This window comes from Amblyraja radiata, chromosome 6 (assembly GCF_010909765.2).
Source record: "Amblyraja radiata isolate CabotCenter1 chromosome 6, sAmbRad1.1.pri, whole genome shotgun sequence".
Taxonomy (NCBI): domain Eukaryota; kingdom Metazoa; phylum Chordata; class Chondrichthyes; order Rajiformes; family Rajidae; genus Amblyraja; species Amblyraja radiata.
In genome coordinates, this window is record NC_045961.1 from 104024673 (window position 1) to 104042001 (window position 17329).

A 17329-nucleotide genomic window follows, 5' to 3' on the forward strand; every position below is an offset into this window, starting at 1 on the left:
GGAGACCCTTTTCTGCTGCAGCCTTCATCCGCCTTCCCAGCCGTTGTGACATGTTCCTCCACTAAGGTCAGCCATCGTCCTCCGCCTGTTCCACCGTTGAGGTCTTGGTTGGATTGCTCTTAGTCTCCCCCTCGACCTTACCGCCATGGGTGGCCCTACCAGGAGCATAGCTCCAGACGGCATCGCTCTCAGGATCTCAGGTCCACACAAGCTTCTCCACCACGACAAGGTGACAATCCATGGGGAAGCGAGGGAGAGGATGGTTTTGTTTTTAGAGCATGGAAACAGGCCCTTCAGCCCACATAGTCTGGGCTGAATCTGATCCGTACATACTTGCACTAACCGACACACTAGCGACAATTTACTATTTTTAATCGAAGCCAATGTGGGAGGAAACCAGAGCACCCGGGGTAAACCCACGCAGGTCATGAGGAATGTACAAACACCGCACAGACAGCACCCGTAGTCAGGATCGAACTCTGGTCTCTGGTGCTGTGAGGCAACAACTCTACCGCTGCTCCACCGTGCTGCCCCGAGTTGTGGTGGTCGCTAGGCAAGTGAAGGAAATGTCCCAGGAAGGTGGGGATAGGACACGGAGTTGCTGCCTCACAGCGCCAGAGGCCCGGGTTCGATCCCGACTACGGGTGCTGTCTGTACGGAGTTTGTACCTTCTCTCCGTGACTTTTCTCCGGGTGCTCTGGTTTCCACCCACACACACCGAAGACGTACAGGTTTGTAGGTTAATTGGCGTTGACAATATTGTACATTGTCCCCTAGTGGGTAGGATAATGTTAGTGTGCGGAGATCGCAGACTCTTTGATATTAGCATGACAATAGACAACAGGTGCAGGAGGTGGCCATTTGGCCCTTCAAGCCAGCACCGCCATTCAATATGATCATGGCTGATCATCCACAATCAGTACCCCGTTCCTGCCTTCTCCCCATATCCCCTGACTCCACTATCTTTAAGAGCCCTATCTAGCTTTCTCTTGAAAGCATCCAGAGAATCTGCCTCCACCGCCCTCTGAGGCAGAGAATTCCACACACTCACAACTCTCTGTGTGAAAAAGTGTTTCCTCGTCTCCGTTCTAAATGGCTTACCCCTTATTCTTAAACTGTGGCCCCTGGTTCTGGACCCCCCAACATCGGGAACATGTTTCCTGCCTCTAGCGTGTATAAACCCTTAATCTAGTAAAAAGGTTCTGATTGTCTACTCTATCTATGCATCTCATTATTTTAATACAATTCCATCAGGCCTCTCCTCAGCCTCTGTCGCTCCCAGTTTGTCCAACATAGCTGTGCTGGAACGAATTGCAGATGCTGGTTTGCACCGAGGATAGACATAAAATGCTGGATTAACTCTACCTGGGTAGTTGGCTTGCCAACGTTCTCACTCCCAAATAAGGGACAAAAGGCCAAAATACGGGACAAATTCCCCACGGCAATTCGTTGACCGACTGGGCCGTGTCTGGGTGAATGATGAGTTGGCCCCGGGTGCTGGACTGTACACAAAGCCCAGCCGGCGGGCCAGCTGAGGAGTTTTGGCCCGGGCTGCGCGCCCCGTCCAACTCATGAACCGATGATCGGCCGTGAGAAGGAGGGGTGGTGGTGGTGTCGGCGGTAAGCGAAGGTACGAAGGTCGGACAGCTGGCCGGGCTGCCGACCGACGGGGCCACGGGCGAGGCGCTGCTGCTGCTGCTGCTGCTGCTGCACTCCATGGGCTGCACTACGTCGGGACGGGTGAGGTGGGGCCGGACGCGGCGCTCAGACCCGACAGTCCCCTCGACCCGAGTAGTAGCGGTCAAATACGGGACAAGGGCGGTCCCGTACGGGACAAACCAACTTAGCCCAATATACGGGATGTCCCGGCTAATACGGGATCGTTGGCAACACTACTGGGTGGTGTTCCTAATACTGCTGAGAAAGATACAAAATGAGCACTGTGGAGGACAAACATAGGGTTGGTCGGTGGTGCAGCGGTATAGTTGCTGCCTCACAGCCCTGGAGACCTGGGTTCGATCCCGACTATGGGTGCTGTCTGTACGGAGTTTGCACGTTCTCCCCGCGACTGCGTGGGTTTTCTCCGGGTGCCCCGGTTTCCTCCCACACTCCAAAGACGTGCATGTTTGTGGGTTAATTGTCTTCTGAAAATTGTGGCAAATGTGTAGGATCCTGTACAGCGTGACTGTTGGTCGGCACGGACTCGTTGGGCCGAAGGGCCTGTTTCCGTGCTGTATCTCCAAACTAAAAGTCCCGATATCTGCAAGAACTTTGGCAACGGCCACCAACTTTAATCACGTCATTAATCTTGTCTACGTTCACAAGTCATTGTGTTTTTCTAGCAGAATACTTAATGATATTAGAGGGAACTCTACCTGTGGACCTAGATCATCTTGCATGTCCCATTGCACTCTGTTTAATTACTTGTCACGTTTGAACCTTAACAAAAATTGATAGCAGAGAATATCAAGAAAAGAGCTGAATTAGCATAACTTACTGCATGTCTTGTCCAAGCAGCAAGGGATATGTTTCACTCTGCTGTTTTGAAACCCAAGACAATTAATTTAATTGAGCCCCCGTGGTGCAGAGGTAGAGTTGCTGCCTTACAGCGCCAGAGACCCGGGTTCGATCCTGACTCCGGTGTTGTCTGTGTGGAGTTTGTACATTCTCACCCTATGAGGCAGCAACTCTACCGCTGCCCCCACCGTGACACACACTATGGTGGCTGTCGATGTCATAGAGTCATAGAGTGATACATGGTGGAAACAGACCCTTCGGCCCAACTTGCCCACACCGACCAACATGTCCAAGCTACACTCGTCCCACCTGCCTGCACTTGGTCCATATCCCGCCAAACCTGTCCTATTCATGTACCTGTCTAACTGCTTCTTAAACGTTGGGATAGTCCCAGCCTCAACTACCTCCTCTGGCAGCTTGTTCCACACACCCAACATCCTTTGTGTGAAAGGATTAGATAGAGTGGATATGGAGAGGATGTTTCTACTGTTGGGAGAGTCTAGGACCAGAGGTCACAGCCTCAGAATTAAAGGGCGTTCCTTTAGAAAGGAGATGAGGAGGAATTTCTTTAGTCAGAGGGTGGTGAATCTGTGGAACTCAGTGCCACAGACGGCAGTGGAGGCCAAGTCAGTGGATATTGTTAAGGTGGGGTGTGCAGTAAGGTGAACATTGATTGGTTCTTGATCAGTACGGGTATCAGGGGTTATGGGGAGGAGGCAGGAGAATGGGGTTGCGAGGGAAAGATAGATCAGCCATGATTGAATGGCAGAGTAGACTTGATGGGCCGAATGGCCTAATTCTGCTCCTATCACCTATGAACAATAAAGATACAGGATCATAGATTCAGATTCAGGGACAGTTTCTTCCCAGCTCTTATCAGGCAACTGAATCATCCCTGGTGTGAGTAGGATAGTGTTAATGTGCGGGGATCGCTGGTCGGTGCAGACCAGATGGGCCGAAGGGCCTGTTTCCGCGCTGTATCTCTAAAGTCTAAAATCTCTAAAGTCCTGGAGTAACTCAGCGGGCTATCCATGTCCTGCGGAGATGTTACCTGACCCGCTGAATTACTCCAGCATTTTGTGTTTTATTCGGGAGTTATGTAAGTGCCGTGCTTCAGATTAACACTAACACTGAAGTGAAGCTTTAAGAGCTTGTTCTCAGGCAACTGGATCATCCTAGCACATCCAGAGAGCGGTCCTGAACTACTATCTACCTCATTGGTGACCCTCGGACTATCCTTGATCGTACTTTGCTGGCTTTACCTTGCACCAAACGTTATTCCCTTATCATGTATCTGTACACTGTGAATGACTCGATTGTAATCATGTATTTCCGTTTAGATGTAGTTTAGAGTTCGGGGTTGGAACGACCCGGAGCGGGGTCATACATCGCCCGGCACGGCTTCATGGCCGTGGGACATGCCAGCGCCCGCCGGGGGCTCCAACTTCGAGACTTTTAGACCGGGAGCGGGGCCGTAAATCGCCCGGCACGGCCTAAAATGGCCGTGGGACTTATCATCGCCCGCCTGGGGCTTGGACATCGGGAGAGACATGGAGAACAGGGGAGAGAAAAGACTTTGCCTTCTATCACAGTAGGTCACTGTGATGGATGTTTGTGTGAACTAAATTGTGTGAACGTCTAGGAATTGTCTTTGTTTGTATGGCTGTGGAAACAGAATTTCGTTTGAGCCTCACTGGGGCTCAAATGACAATAAATTTGTATTGTATTGTATTGTATTGTATAGAGATACAGCATGGAAACAGGCCCTTCGGCCCACCAGGTCAGTGCCGACCAGCGATCCCCGCACATTAACACTATCCTACACACACCAAGGGACAATTTACATTTACACCAAGCCAATTAACCTACAAACCTGTACATCTTTGGAGTGTGGGAGGAAACCGAAGATCTCGGAGAAAACCCACACAGTCACGGAGAGAAGGTACAAACTCCGTACAGACAACACCCATAGTCGGGATTGAACCAGGGTCTCCGGCGCTGTATTCGCTGTAAGGCACCGTGCGCCACCGTGCTTGCCGATTGTCTTTCCGCTGACTGGATAGCACGCGACAAAAGCTTCTCACTGTCCCTCGGTACACGTGTGCGATAAACAAAAGTGAAACCACTTACGTGAAACAGCGCGGGCTGGTACGTGAACACTTGGTTGACATTGCGCAGCAGCGCCCACTTCCCCTCGTCTTTCCGGTACGCGTCGTCTTCACCTCCGCGGCGAGCGTACATCTTCACAAAGGACCGCGGCCTGTCCAAACCGCGCGCGGCCACCTCCACGCTTCCTCCCCACACGAGGAAGCTTCAGCCACCCTCCGCTGACCGGTGTGGTCCAAGCGTCAACAAACCAGCCGCAGGTAGGGGTCGAAGCACCAGCGAACTCCAGCAGACGGAAGCTTACTCCAGAAGTGGGACGACTGTAGTGTGGAAGAACGCCCAAATGCGATGGACTGAGCTTCGACCCCCCTTCACACAACACTGTGTAACATGGGGCATTAACTCAGGAAACTTCAGTCGAGGGAATCCTACTCCAGAGGTGGAACAACTGGATCTGGCGAGAGATGGCTCAAGAGCATTGCTCCCAAACGCAATGATCTGGGCCTCGACCCCCCTTCACACAACACTGTGTAACATGGGGCGTTAACTCAGGGAACTCAGCCAAGGAACTTCTGTCGACTTCTGAGCTGGAATAACTTGGGCGAGACAAACTCACGAGACTAACGCCCAAATGCGACGGACTTGGGGGCCTCGATTCCTCTTCACACAACACCAAGTGTAACAGGGACATCAACTCATCCTTGGCCTTCGAGAGCACCCAGTCCAGAGGAGTTTAACGGCCTCGAGCCGAGCTCCAAAGCCGCCTGCATTTCTCCGCACCACCTCTTTCCCTGCACGATGTCTTGTGTCGTTTATCTTCAAGTGCTCGTTGAATGAAAATCAAATTTGGCCGGGCGACGAAAAAACCCCAAAAACCCAGCTCGGCCACTTGTAAACAGATCTCCGTCAAGTCAGAAGAGGCTTGCGTTCGTTCACACACTGAACGATGCCATGAGGTTAGGCAAGCAACAGCCCTCTGGAGTGGGAGCTAGGTGAAGCCGGATTAAGGCATTCGTTATAACAACCACAGCAAGAGATACCTTTGCTCGCGATATCAAGAACATCTTGAATCATTCATGGCAACTTCAGGAGATCCTCTTCACACGCGGAAGAATCCGACTGAAACCGCCCACGGAGAGCCAAAGGCCAACCTGCATGACAACTGGACCTCCGAGCACTGGTAATGCTCCATTAGGCAATGCTCTACACAAGATTGCAAGGCCCTGCTGGGAATTGTACTCAAGTCCTAGAATTTCCTCCCCGGCATTAAACTTTTACAGCATCTTAACATTATACGGCCACCTCTCCTGTTACCGTGGGGGGGGGGGGGGATATGGAGGTAACGCAACAGGTGTTAGCATCAAACTGAAGTTGATTGATTGAAGCAGCTGGGCTTGTATACTCTGGAGTTTAGAAGGATGAGAGGATATCTTATTGAAACATATAAGATGATTAAGGATTTGGACACGCTAGAGGCAGGAAACATAGAAAATAGGTGCAGGAGTAGGCCATTCGGCCCTTCGAGCCTGCACCGCAATTCAATATGATCATGGCTGATCATCCAACTCAGTATCCCATCCCTGCCTTCTCTCCATACCCCCTGATCCCTTTAGCCACAAGGGCCACATCTAACTCCCTCTTAAATATAGCCAATGAACTGGCCTCAACCACCTTCTGTGGCAGATAATTCCAGAGATTCACCACTCTCTGTGTGAAAAATGATTTTCTCATCTCGGTCCTAAAAGATTTCCCCCTTATCCTTAAACTGTGACCCCTTGTTCTGGACTTCCCCCAACATCGGGAACAATCTTCCTGCATCTAGCCTGTCCAACCCCTTAAGAATTTTGTAAGTTTCTATAAGATCCCCCCTCAATCTTCTAAATTCTAGAGAGTACAAACCGAGTCTATCCAGTCTTTCTTCATATGAAAGTCCTGACATCCCAGGAATCAGTCTGGTGAACCTTCTCTGTACTCCCTCTATGGCAAGAATGTCTTTCCTCAGATTAGGAGACCAAAACTGTACGCAATACTCCAGGTGTGGTCTCACCAAGACCCTGTACAACTGCAGTAGAACCTCCCTGATCCTATACTCAAATCCTTTTGCTATGAATGCTAACATACCATTCGCTTTCTTCACTGCCTGCTGCACCTGCATGCCTACTTTTAATGACTGGTGTACCATGACAACCAGGTCTCGTTGCATCTCCCCTTTTCCTAATCGGCCACCATTCAGATAATAGTCTACTTTCCTGTTTTTGCCACCAAAGTGGATAACCTCACATTTATCCACATTATACTGCATCTGCCATGCATTTGCCCACTCACCCAGCCTATCCAAGTCACCTTGCAGCCTCCTAGCATCCTCCACACAGCTAACACTGCCCCCCAGCTTCGTGTCATCCGCAAACTTGGAGATGTTGCATTCAATTCCCTCGTCCAAATCATTAATATATATCGTAAATAGCTGGGGTCCCAGCACTGAGCCTTGCGGTACCCCACTAGTCACTGCCTGCCATTGTGAAAAGGACCCGTTTACTCCTACTCTTTGCTTCCTGTCTGCCAGCCAGTTCTCTATCCACATCAATACTGAACCCCCAATGCCGTGTGCTTTAAGTTTGTATACTAATCTCTTATGTGGGACCTTGTCGAAAGCCTTCTGAAAGTCCAGATACACCACATCCACTGGTTCTCCCCTATCCACGCTACTAGTTACATCCTCGAAAAATTCTATAAGATTCGTCAGACATGATTTACCTTTCATAAATCCATGCTGACTTTGTCCAATGATTTCACCACTTTCCAAATGTGCTGCTATCCCATCTTTAATAACTGATTCCAGCAGTTTCCCCACTACCGATGTTAGACTAACTGGTCTGTAATTCCCCGTTTTCTCTCTCCCTCCCTTTTTAAAAAGTGGAGGGAGTCCAGTTGGGGGAGTCCAGAACCAGGGGCCACAGTTTAAAAATAAGGGGTAAGCCATTTAGAACGGAGGCGAGGAAACACTTTTTCCACAGAGCTGTGAGTGTGGAATTCTCTGTGTTAAAAAGTGTTTCCTCATCTCCGTTCTAAATGGCTTACTCCTTATTCTTAAACTGCGGCCCCTGGTTCTGGACTCCCCCAACATCGTGAACATGTTTCCTGCCTCTAGCGTGTCCAAACCCTTAATAATCTTATATGTTTCAATGAGATGCCCTCTCATCCTTCTAAACTCCAGAATGTACAAGCCCAGCCGCTCCATTCTCTCAGCATATGACAGTCCCGCCATCCTGGGAATTAACCTTGTGAACCTACGCTGCACTCCCTCAATAGCAAGAATGTCCTTCCTCAAATGGGGGGAAAGATTTAATAGGAACCAGAGAGCAATTAAAAAAAGAAAGGGTGGTAGATATATGGAACATCTGCCAGTGGAGGCACTATCACAACATTTAAAATACAGTTGGACAGGTACATGGATAGGATAGGTTTAGAGGGATATGGGCCAAACGCAGGCAGGTGGGACTAGTGTAGATGGGACATGTTGGTCGCCGTGGGGGAGTTGAGCCGAAGAGCCCGTGTCCTCGCTGCAAGACTCTACGACCGTTGAGTTTTCAGTGGTTATATTGGGGAAAAACTCAGAGAGAGAGAATAGCGCTGAGAACAGAGGCTATAAATCAAGGAGAGACAATATTACCGGCTGCACAAACAGACCATGGAAATAAAATTAAAACCGGTAAAACAAAGTGTTTATGTGACTCACTGCTCGTTGCATCACTAATGACACATCCACTCGCGCACGGACACAGATCGGATTCTCAGACCTTCATTAATAATCCGACCAAGCGCATTAATTCAGCTGTCCTGCTTCATTGCTTCAGGGGCCCGGGAAAGTTGTAGATGATAAACCAGTCCCTGGTGAAGGAGCGCTCGCTGTGAATGGTGTCATAAATGATAGGAGCAGAATCAGACCATTCGGCCCATCAAGTCTACTCCGCCATTCAGTCACGGCTGATCTATCTCTCCCTCCTAACCCCATTCTCCTGCCTTCTCCCCATAACCCCCGACACCCGCACTAATCAAGAATCTATCTATCTCTGCCTTAAATATAAAGAAGATTGAGGGGGGATCTTATAGAAACTTACAAAATTCTTAAGGGGTTGGACAGGCTAGATGCAGGAAGATTGTTCCCGATGTTGGGGAAGTCCAGAACTAGGGGTCACAGTTTAAGGATAAGGGGGAAATCTTTCAGGATCAAGATGAGGAAAACATTTTTCACACAGAGAGTGGTGAATCTCTGGAACTCTCTGCCACAGAAGCTAGTTGAGGCCAGTTCATTGGCTATATTTAAGAGGGAGTTAGATGTGGCCCTTGTGGCTAAAGGGATCAGGGGGTATGGAGAGAAGGCAGGTACAGGATACTGAGTTGGATGATCAGCCATGATCATATCGAATGGCGGTGCAGGCTCGAAGGGCCGAATGGCCTACTCCTGCACCTATTTTCTATGTTTCTATCCATTGGCTTGGCCTCCACGGCCTTTTGTGGCAAAGAATTCCACAGATTCACCACCCTCTGAATCTGAATTCCTCCTCATCTTCCTAAATGCTTGTCCTTTTCTTCTGAGGCTGTGGCCTCTAGTCCTGGACTCTCCCACTAGTGGAAACATCCTCTCCACATCCACTCTATCCAGGCCTTTCACTGTTCAATAAGTTTCAATGAGGTCTCCCCAACACTTTGAGTAATGTGTTCAGTTTTGGTCCCCCTGCTGAAGGGAGGATGCCAGTACCAGCGATCCCCGCACATCAACACGATCCCACACACACGCCAGGCAGGGGCAGTTTTACATTTATACCAAGACAAGAACCCTACAAAAGATAGACACGAAATGCTGCAGTAACTCAGCGGGACCGGCAGCATCTCTGGAGAGAAGGAACGGGTGACGTTTTGGGGTCGAGACCCTTCTTCAGCCTAGTTAGGGAATAGGGGAAACGAGAGATATAGACGATGATGTAGATAGAGAGAAAAATAACAATGAAAGACATGCACGTCTTTGGAGTGTGGGAGGAATCCGAAGATCACGGAGAAAACCCACACAGGTCACGGGGAGAACGTGCAAACTCCGTACAGACAGCACCAGAGGTCGGGATGGAATGCGGGCCACTGATGCCCATGAAGGGTGTCAGCCCGAAATGTTGCCTATTTCCTGCAATCCATAGATGCTGCCGCACCCGCTGAGTTTCTCCAGCATTTTCGTCTACCTTCGATTTTCCAGCATCTGCAGTTCCTTCTTAAATACTCCAAATGATGTCTGCCCAGCGCCTTATGATATGCAAAATTAACTTCACTGTGCAGTGTTGTATTGTGTAGGTGACAGTAAATATCCACTGAAGTCCCACCACTGCCAGCATTGTGCACAGAGAGCTGCCCACTCAGGCTGAAGAGGCCAGCTCATTCCATCTTTCAATCTATATGCTAATAAGACTGAGTTAACAACAGGGCTACAACAAGTCTGGCCTGTCACAGTTCAGTAGCGTGCTAAGCCCAAGGGTTTGTCAGCTCAACCCCCAGCTAGTCACACTGCCTATTGAAATATATACTGTTATTAAGGGCTTGGACACGCTAGAGGCAGGAAACATGTTCCCGGTGTTGGGGGAGTCCAGAACCAGGGGCCACAGTTTAAGAATAAGGGTAAGCCATTTAGAACAGAGGCCCCACATATTAACACTACCCTACACACAATGGGGACAATTTTTCCATTTACCAAGCCAATTAACCTACAAACCTGTACGTCTTTGGAGTGTGGGAGGAAACCGAAGATCTTGGAGAAAACCCACGCAGGTCACGGGGAGAACGTGCAAACTCCGTACAGACAGCACCCGTAGTCGGGATCGAACCTGGGTCTCCGGCGCTGCATTCGCTGTAAGGCAACAACTCTACCGCTGCGCCACCATGCTGCTCTTGAAATGGGGGTAGAAAAAAGCAAAACTAGATTTCCAATGTCTGAATAAGTCTCCCGACCCAAAACGTCGCCTGTCCATTTGCTCCACAGATGCTGCCTGACCCGCTGACTTCCTCCAGCACTTCATATTATTCCTCGAATTGGGGCGCAGCGGTAGAGTTGCTGCCTCACAGCGCCGGAGACCCGGGTTTGATCCTGACTACGGGTGCTGTCTGTACGGAGTTTGCACGTTCTCCCCGTGACCTGCGTGGATTTTCCCCGGTTTCCTCCCACACTCCAAAGGCGTGCAGGTTTGTAGGTTAATGGGCTTTGGTAGAGATTGTGTGTCAGGTAGTGTTAGTGTACGGGGTGATCGCTGGTCGACACGGACTCGATGGGCCGATGGGCCGGTTTCCGCACTGTCTCTCTAAACTACACCAAAACCAAGCTCAAGATAGACAATAGGTGCAGGAGTAGAGGCCATTCAGCCCTTCGAGCCAGCACCGCCATTCAATGTGATCATGGCTGATCATCCACAATCAGTACCCCGTTCCTCCCTTCTCCCCATATCCCCTGACTCCGCTATCTTTAAGAGCCCTATCTAGCTCTCTCTTGAAAGATTCCAGCACCTACAGTCTCTTGAGTCTGAAATATCCCCACAGCCACTTTGAGCTTCTAGTTAATGTTTGCTGCTTCTAATGGTATTTGATCTCCTCACAGGTTATTGTTGATTCAGCCAGGGAATGGCCACCACTACATGGAGCCCGTGCTATTGAAAAATCAGCTCTGTATAGTAAAGTAAACTGTCTTCTGGCAGAGAAAGACTTCTACAAACAAAATCCGCCACACCTTAAGGAACCCTAGTGCTGTTTGTCCTTTGTACCTGTTCATGCCTCTAGTTTCCCTCTCCCCCGACTCTGTCTGATGGTTAATTCCCGGGAAGCCGGGACTGTCATATGCTGAGAGAATGGAGCGGCTGGGCTTGTACACTCTGGAGTTTAGAAGGATGAGAGGGCATCTTATTGAAACATATAAGATTATTAATGGTTTGGACACGCTAGAGGCAGGAAACATGTTCGCGATGTTGGGGGAGTCCAGAACCAGGGGCCACAGTTTAAGAATAAGGTGTAAGCCATTTAGAACGGAGACGAGGAGAAACTTTTTCACAGAGAGGATTGTGAATCTGTGGAATTCCCTGCCTCAGAAAGCATTGGAGGCCGGTTCTCTGGATGCTTTCATGAGAGAGTTAGATAGAGCTCTTAAAGATAGCAGAGTCAGGGAATATGGGGAGAAGGCAGGAACGGGGTACTGATTGGGGATGATCAGCCATTGTCTATTGTCTATTGAAGGACGGGCTCGACCCGAAATGTCACCCATTCCTTCTGTCCAGAGACGCTGCCTGACCCGCTGAGTTACTCCAGCATTTTGTGTCTACCTTCCATGTCATGCAGCATCTGCAGTTCCTTCATGCTTACTGGTTTACACTTGTTCTCACCTTCTGGTTTAAGGTACTAATGGGGCGGTTTTACCACACTGACAGTTCCACCAGTTACTCCAAATCCAGACACTCTATCTTGCAATCTGATAAAGCGTCTCGACTCAAGACATCACCCATACCTTATCTTCTCTCCAGAGATGCTGGCTGACCAGCCGATTTACTCCACCATTGTGTTTCTATCTCCACATTCAGGGACAGTTTCTTCCCAGCTGTTATCAGGCAACTGAACCATCCCAATGCAATTAGAGCGCTCCTGAGCTACCATCTACCTGATTGGAGACCCTCGTACTACCTTGCCCTAAACATTATTCCTCTTATCGTGTGGACGTACACTGTGGAGGGCTCGATTGTAATAATGGGAACATTCTTTCCGCAGACTAGATAGCTCGCAACATAAAAGTGTTTCACTATTCTGCGGTGCATGTGTCAATAATCAAACCTAAAGATTGACACTGCGATAGAAAATCACAAGTTAACCTGCCCATTCAATAGACAATAGGCGCAGGAGGAGGCCATTCGGCCCTTCGAGCCAGCACCGCCATTCAACGTGATCATGGCTGATCATCCCCAATCAGTACCCCGTTCCTGCACCTGTTGTCTATTGTCTATTAATAGGAATGCATCAGCACATGAAAGGTCTGTCCAGTCGTCTGATAACAGCGGGGAAGAAGCTGTTCCTCAATCTGGTGGTGCGGCCTTTCATGCTTCTGCTTGACGGGAGAGGGGAGAAGAGAGAATGACTTTGGATGTGAGTGGTCCATGATTACATTGGCTGCTTTTCTGAGGCAGCGTCAAGTACAGATGGTCAATGTGGGGGGGGAAGGTTGGGGGTGGGGGGGGGGGAGTGGGGGGGGGGAGGGTGGGGGGGGTGGGGCGAGGGTGGGGGGGGGTGGGGCGAGAGATTGGGGGAGGCTGGTGTGTGGGATGGATAGTTTGCTGAACATTTTTTAAACTTTGTCGGTGCCAGAAACGTGGCAACATTTGTGAGGAGTGCTGTGTGATTTTAGACAATAGACAATAGGTGCAGGAGTAGGCCATTCGGCCCTTCGAGCCAGCACCGCCATTCAATGTGATCATGGCTGATCATCCACAATCAGTACCCCATTCCTGCCTTCTCCCCATATCCCCTGACTCCGCTATCTTTAAGAGCTCTATCTAACTCTCTCTTGAAAGAACCTGCCTCCACCTTCCTCTGAGGCAGAGAATTCCACAGACTCACAACTCTCTGTGTGAAAAAGTGTTTCCTCGTCTCCGTTCTAAATGGCTTACCCCTTATTCTTAAACTGTGGTCCTTGGTTCTGGACTCCCCCAACATCGGGAACATGTTTTACCAACTTGTACGCAAAACAAAACATTTCACTGCTTCTAGATACACATGACTATAAAGTATCACTGAATCGTTGAACTCAGTAGACTATTATCTGAATGGTGGCCGATTAGGAAAAGGGGAGATGCAACGAGACCTGGGCATCATCGTACACCAGTCATTGAAAGTAGGCATGCAGGTGCAGCAAGCAGTGAAGAAAGCAAATGGTATGTTAGCATTCATAGCAAAAGGATTCGAGTATAAGAGCAGGGAGGTTCTACTGCAGTTGTACAGGGTCTTGGTGAGACCACACCTGGAGTATTGCGTACAGTTTTGTTCTCCTAATCTGAGGAAAGACATTCTTGCCATAGAGGGAGTACAGAGAAGGTTCACCAGACTGATTCCTCGGATGTCAGGACTTTCATATGAAGAAAGACTGGATAGACTCGGCTTGTACTTGCTTGAATTTAGAAGATTGAGGGGGGATCTTATAGAAACTTACAAAATTCTTAAGGGGTTGGATAGGCTAGATGCAGGAAGATTATTCCCGATGTTGGGGAAGTCCAGAACTAGGGGTCACAGTTTAAGGATAAGAGGGAAGTCTTTTAGGACCGAGATGAGAAAATCATTTTTTACACAGAGAGTGGTGAATCTGTGGAATTCTCTGCCACAGAAGGTAGTTGAGGCCACAGTTCATTGGCTATATTTAAGAGGGAGATAGATGTGGCCCTTGTGGCTAAAGGGATCAGGGGGTATGGAGAGAAGACAGGTACAGGATACTGAGTTAGACACTCTACACTCTACACCTCCATCCCCCACCAGGATGGCCTCAAAGCCCTCCGGTTCTTCCTCGACCAGAGGAGCAACCTATACCCAGCCACTGACACCCTCCTCCGCCTAGCGGAGTTGGTCCTCACCCTCAACAACTTTACGTTTGACTCCTCCCATTTCCTCCAAACACAATGCGTAGCTATGGGCACACGCATGGGCCCCAGCTACGCCTGCCTCTTTGATGGGTACGTTGAACAATCCTTGTTCAATACGTTCCAGGGCCCCATCCCCGACCTCTACCTCCGTTACATTGACGACTGCTTTGGGGCCACCTCCTGCACCTACACACAACTGACTGACTTCATCCACTTCACCACCAACTTCCATCCGGCACTCCAATACACCTGGACCATTTCCGACACTTCCCTACCATTCCTTGACCTCACCATCTCCATCGCAGGGGACAGACTCCTGACCGACATACATTACAAACCCACTGACTCACATGGCTATCTGGACTACACGTCTTCCCACCCTGCCCCCTGTAAAGACTCCATACCCTACTCCCAATTCCTCCGCCTACGCCGCATCTGTTCCCAGGATGAGACACTCCATACCAGGGAATCGGAAATGTCCTCGTTCTTCAGGGAACGGGGATTGCCCTCCGCCACCATAGATTAAGCTCACACCAGGGTCTCATCCATACCCCGTAACACTGCTCTCTCTCCCCATCCCCGCACTCGCAACAAGGGCAGAGTCCCTCTGGTCCTCACCTTTCACCCCACCAGCCGGCAAATACAACAAATAATCCTCCTCCATTTCCGCCACCTCCAACGTGACCCCACCACTCGCCACATCTTCCCATCTCCCCCCATGTCTGCCTTCCGCAAAGACCGCTCCCTCCGCAACTCCCTTGTCAATTCTTCCCTTCCCTCCCGCACCACCCCCTCCCCGGGCACTTTCCGTTGCAACCGCAAGAAATGCAACACTTGTCCCTTCACCTCCCCCCTCGACTCCACCCAAGGACCCAAGCAGTCGTTCCAGGTACGACAAAGGTTCACCTGTATCTCCTCCAACAGCACCTCCGCATATTCCGCCTGGGTTGCTTGCGTCCGGCTGGCATGAACGTTGAATTCTCCCAGTTTTGCTAGTCTCCTCCCCTTCCTTAACCCTCGAGTTGTCTCCTCCCATCCCCCCGCCCTCGGGCTCCTCCTCCTCCCTTTCTCCTTCCTTCTCCCCCCCACCCCCTATCAGTCTGAAGAAGGGTTTCGGCCCGAAACGTTGCCTATTTCCTTCGCTCTATAGATGCTGCTGCACCCGCTGAGTTTCTCCAGCATTTTTGTGTACCTTCGATCTTCCAGCATCTGCAGTTCCTTCTTGAATACTGAGTTAGATGATCAGCCATGATCATGCCGAATGGCGGTGCAGGCTCGAAGGGCCGAATGGCCTACTCCTGCACCTATTTTCTATGAATGTTAGAGCTGCCTTCACCAGATAGTGGTTTCACAGGGCTGTTGTGAGCAAGGACAATTGGGTGAGTCAGTGCACAGATCAGCGATCAGTTGAGTGTCAGGAGAGGTGAATGGGGATGAATCACAACCTGTGACTCTCCCTCCGACACCATCAGTCCAGTTTAGCTTAGAGATACAGCATGGAAACAGGCCCTTCTGCCCATCAAGTCCCCACACACCAACACTATCACACACACACACACACACACACACAATTTACCTTTTTTGTTCAAATACCAAGCCAATTAACTTACAAACCTGTACGTCTTTGGAGTGTGGGATGAAGATCTCGGAGAAAACACACGCAGGTCACGGGGAGAACGTACAAACTCCGTACAGACAGCGCCCGCAGTCGGGATCGAACCCGGCGCGGTGAGGCGGCAACTCTACCGTTGTGCCACCGTGCCATCTGTCCTCACCTTCTCCATCATGGTCTGGTTTGGCTCGGCCACCAAGCACAACATCCGGAGGCTGCAGCGAATTGTTCGATCAGCAGAGAAGATTATTGGCTGCAACCTTCCCTCCATTGATGAACTGTACACTGCAAGGGCCAGGAAGCGAGCGGGCAAGATCATCTCTGACCCCTCTCACCCTGGCCACAAACTCTTTGAATCACTTCCCTCTGGAAGGCGACTCCGGACTGTCAAAGCTGCCACAGCCAGACATAGAGCAGGCAGAGGGAGAATAAGGAGGGAAGAGACAGTGACTTTAAGACTGTTGCCTCCATCACAGTGAGGAGGTGCCTGGTGAACTCACTGTGGTGGATGTTCATTTGTGTTTATTGTGTGTTTTGTTATTTATTATTATATGGGTTTCTTAAATGTGTATATTTTAATGCTAGGAGCATTGTAAGAAAGGTGGATGAGCTTAGAGTCTGGATAGACACCTAGAAGTATGATGTTGTGGCGATCAGTGAAGCATGGTTGCAGGAGGGCTGTGATTGGAAACTAAATATTCCAGGATTTCGTTGCTTCAGGTGTGATAGAATTGGAGGGGCAAGAGGTGGAGGTGTTGCATTGCTTATCAGGGAAAAAATTAGAAAAGCTAAAAGAAGATATGAGGTTGCTTTGGCAAGTAAGGTGAAAGTAAATCCAAAGGGTTTCTACAGCTATATTAATAGCAAAAGGATAACGAGGGATAAAATTGGTCCATTAGTCAGAGTGGACAGCTATCTGCAGAGCCAAAAGAGATGGGGGAGATATTGAACAATTTATTTTCTTCGGTATTCACCAAGGAGAAGGATACTGAATTATGTGAGGTAAGGGAAACGAGTAGAGTAGCTATGGATACTATGAGTTTCAAAGTAAAAGAAGTACTGACACTTTTGAAAAATATAAAAGTGGATAAGTCTCCAGGTCCTGACAGGATATTCCCTAGGACATTGAGGGAAGTTAGTGTAGAAATAGCCGGGGCTATGACAGGAATATTTCAAATGTCATTAGAAACGGGAATAGTCCCTGAGGATTGGCGTACTGCGCATGTTGTTCCATTGTTTAAAAAGGGTTCTAAGTATAAGCATCTGGATAAACAGGGTCTGATTAGGAACAGTCAACATGGATTTGTGCCTGGAAGGTCATGTTTGACTAATCTTCTTGAATTTTTTGAAGAGGTTACTAGGGAAATTGACGAGGGTAAAGCAGTGGATGTTGTCTATATGGACTTTAGTAAGGCCTTTGACAAGGTTCCTCATGGAAGGTTGTTTAAGAAGG

General features: G+C 49.4%; 1 protein-coding gene across 1 annotated transcript in view; it reads right to left on the reverse strand.

Moving 5' to 3' along the window:
• The window catches only part of myo7a (myosin VIIA), a 201606-nt gene that overhangs the window by 134676 nt on the left and 49601 nt on the right, over positions 1 to 17329 (reverse strand). The window lies entirely within an intron of this gene.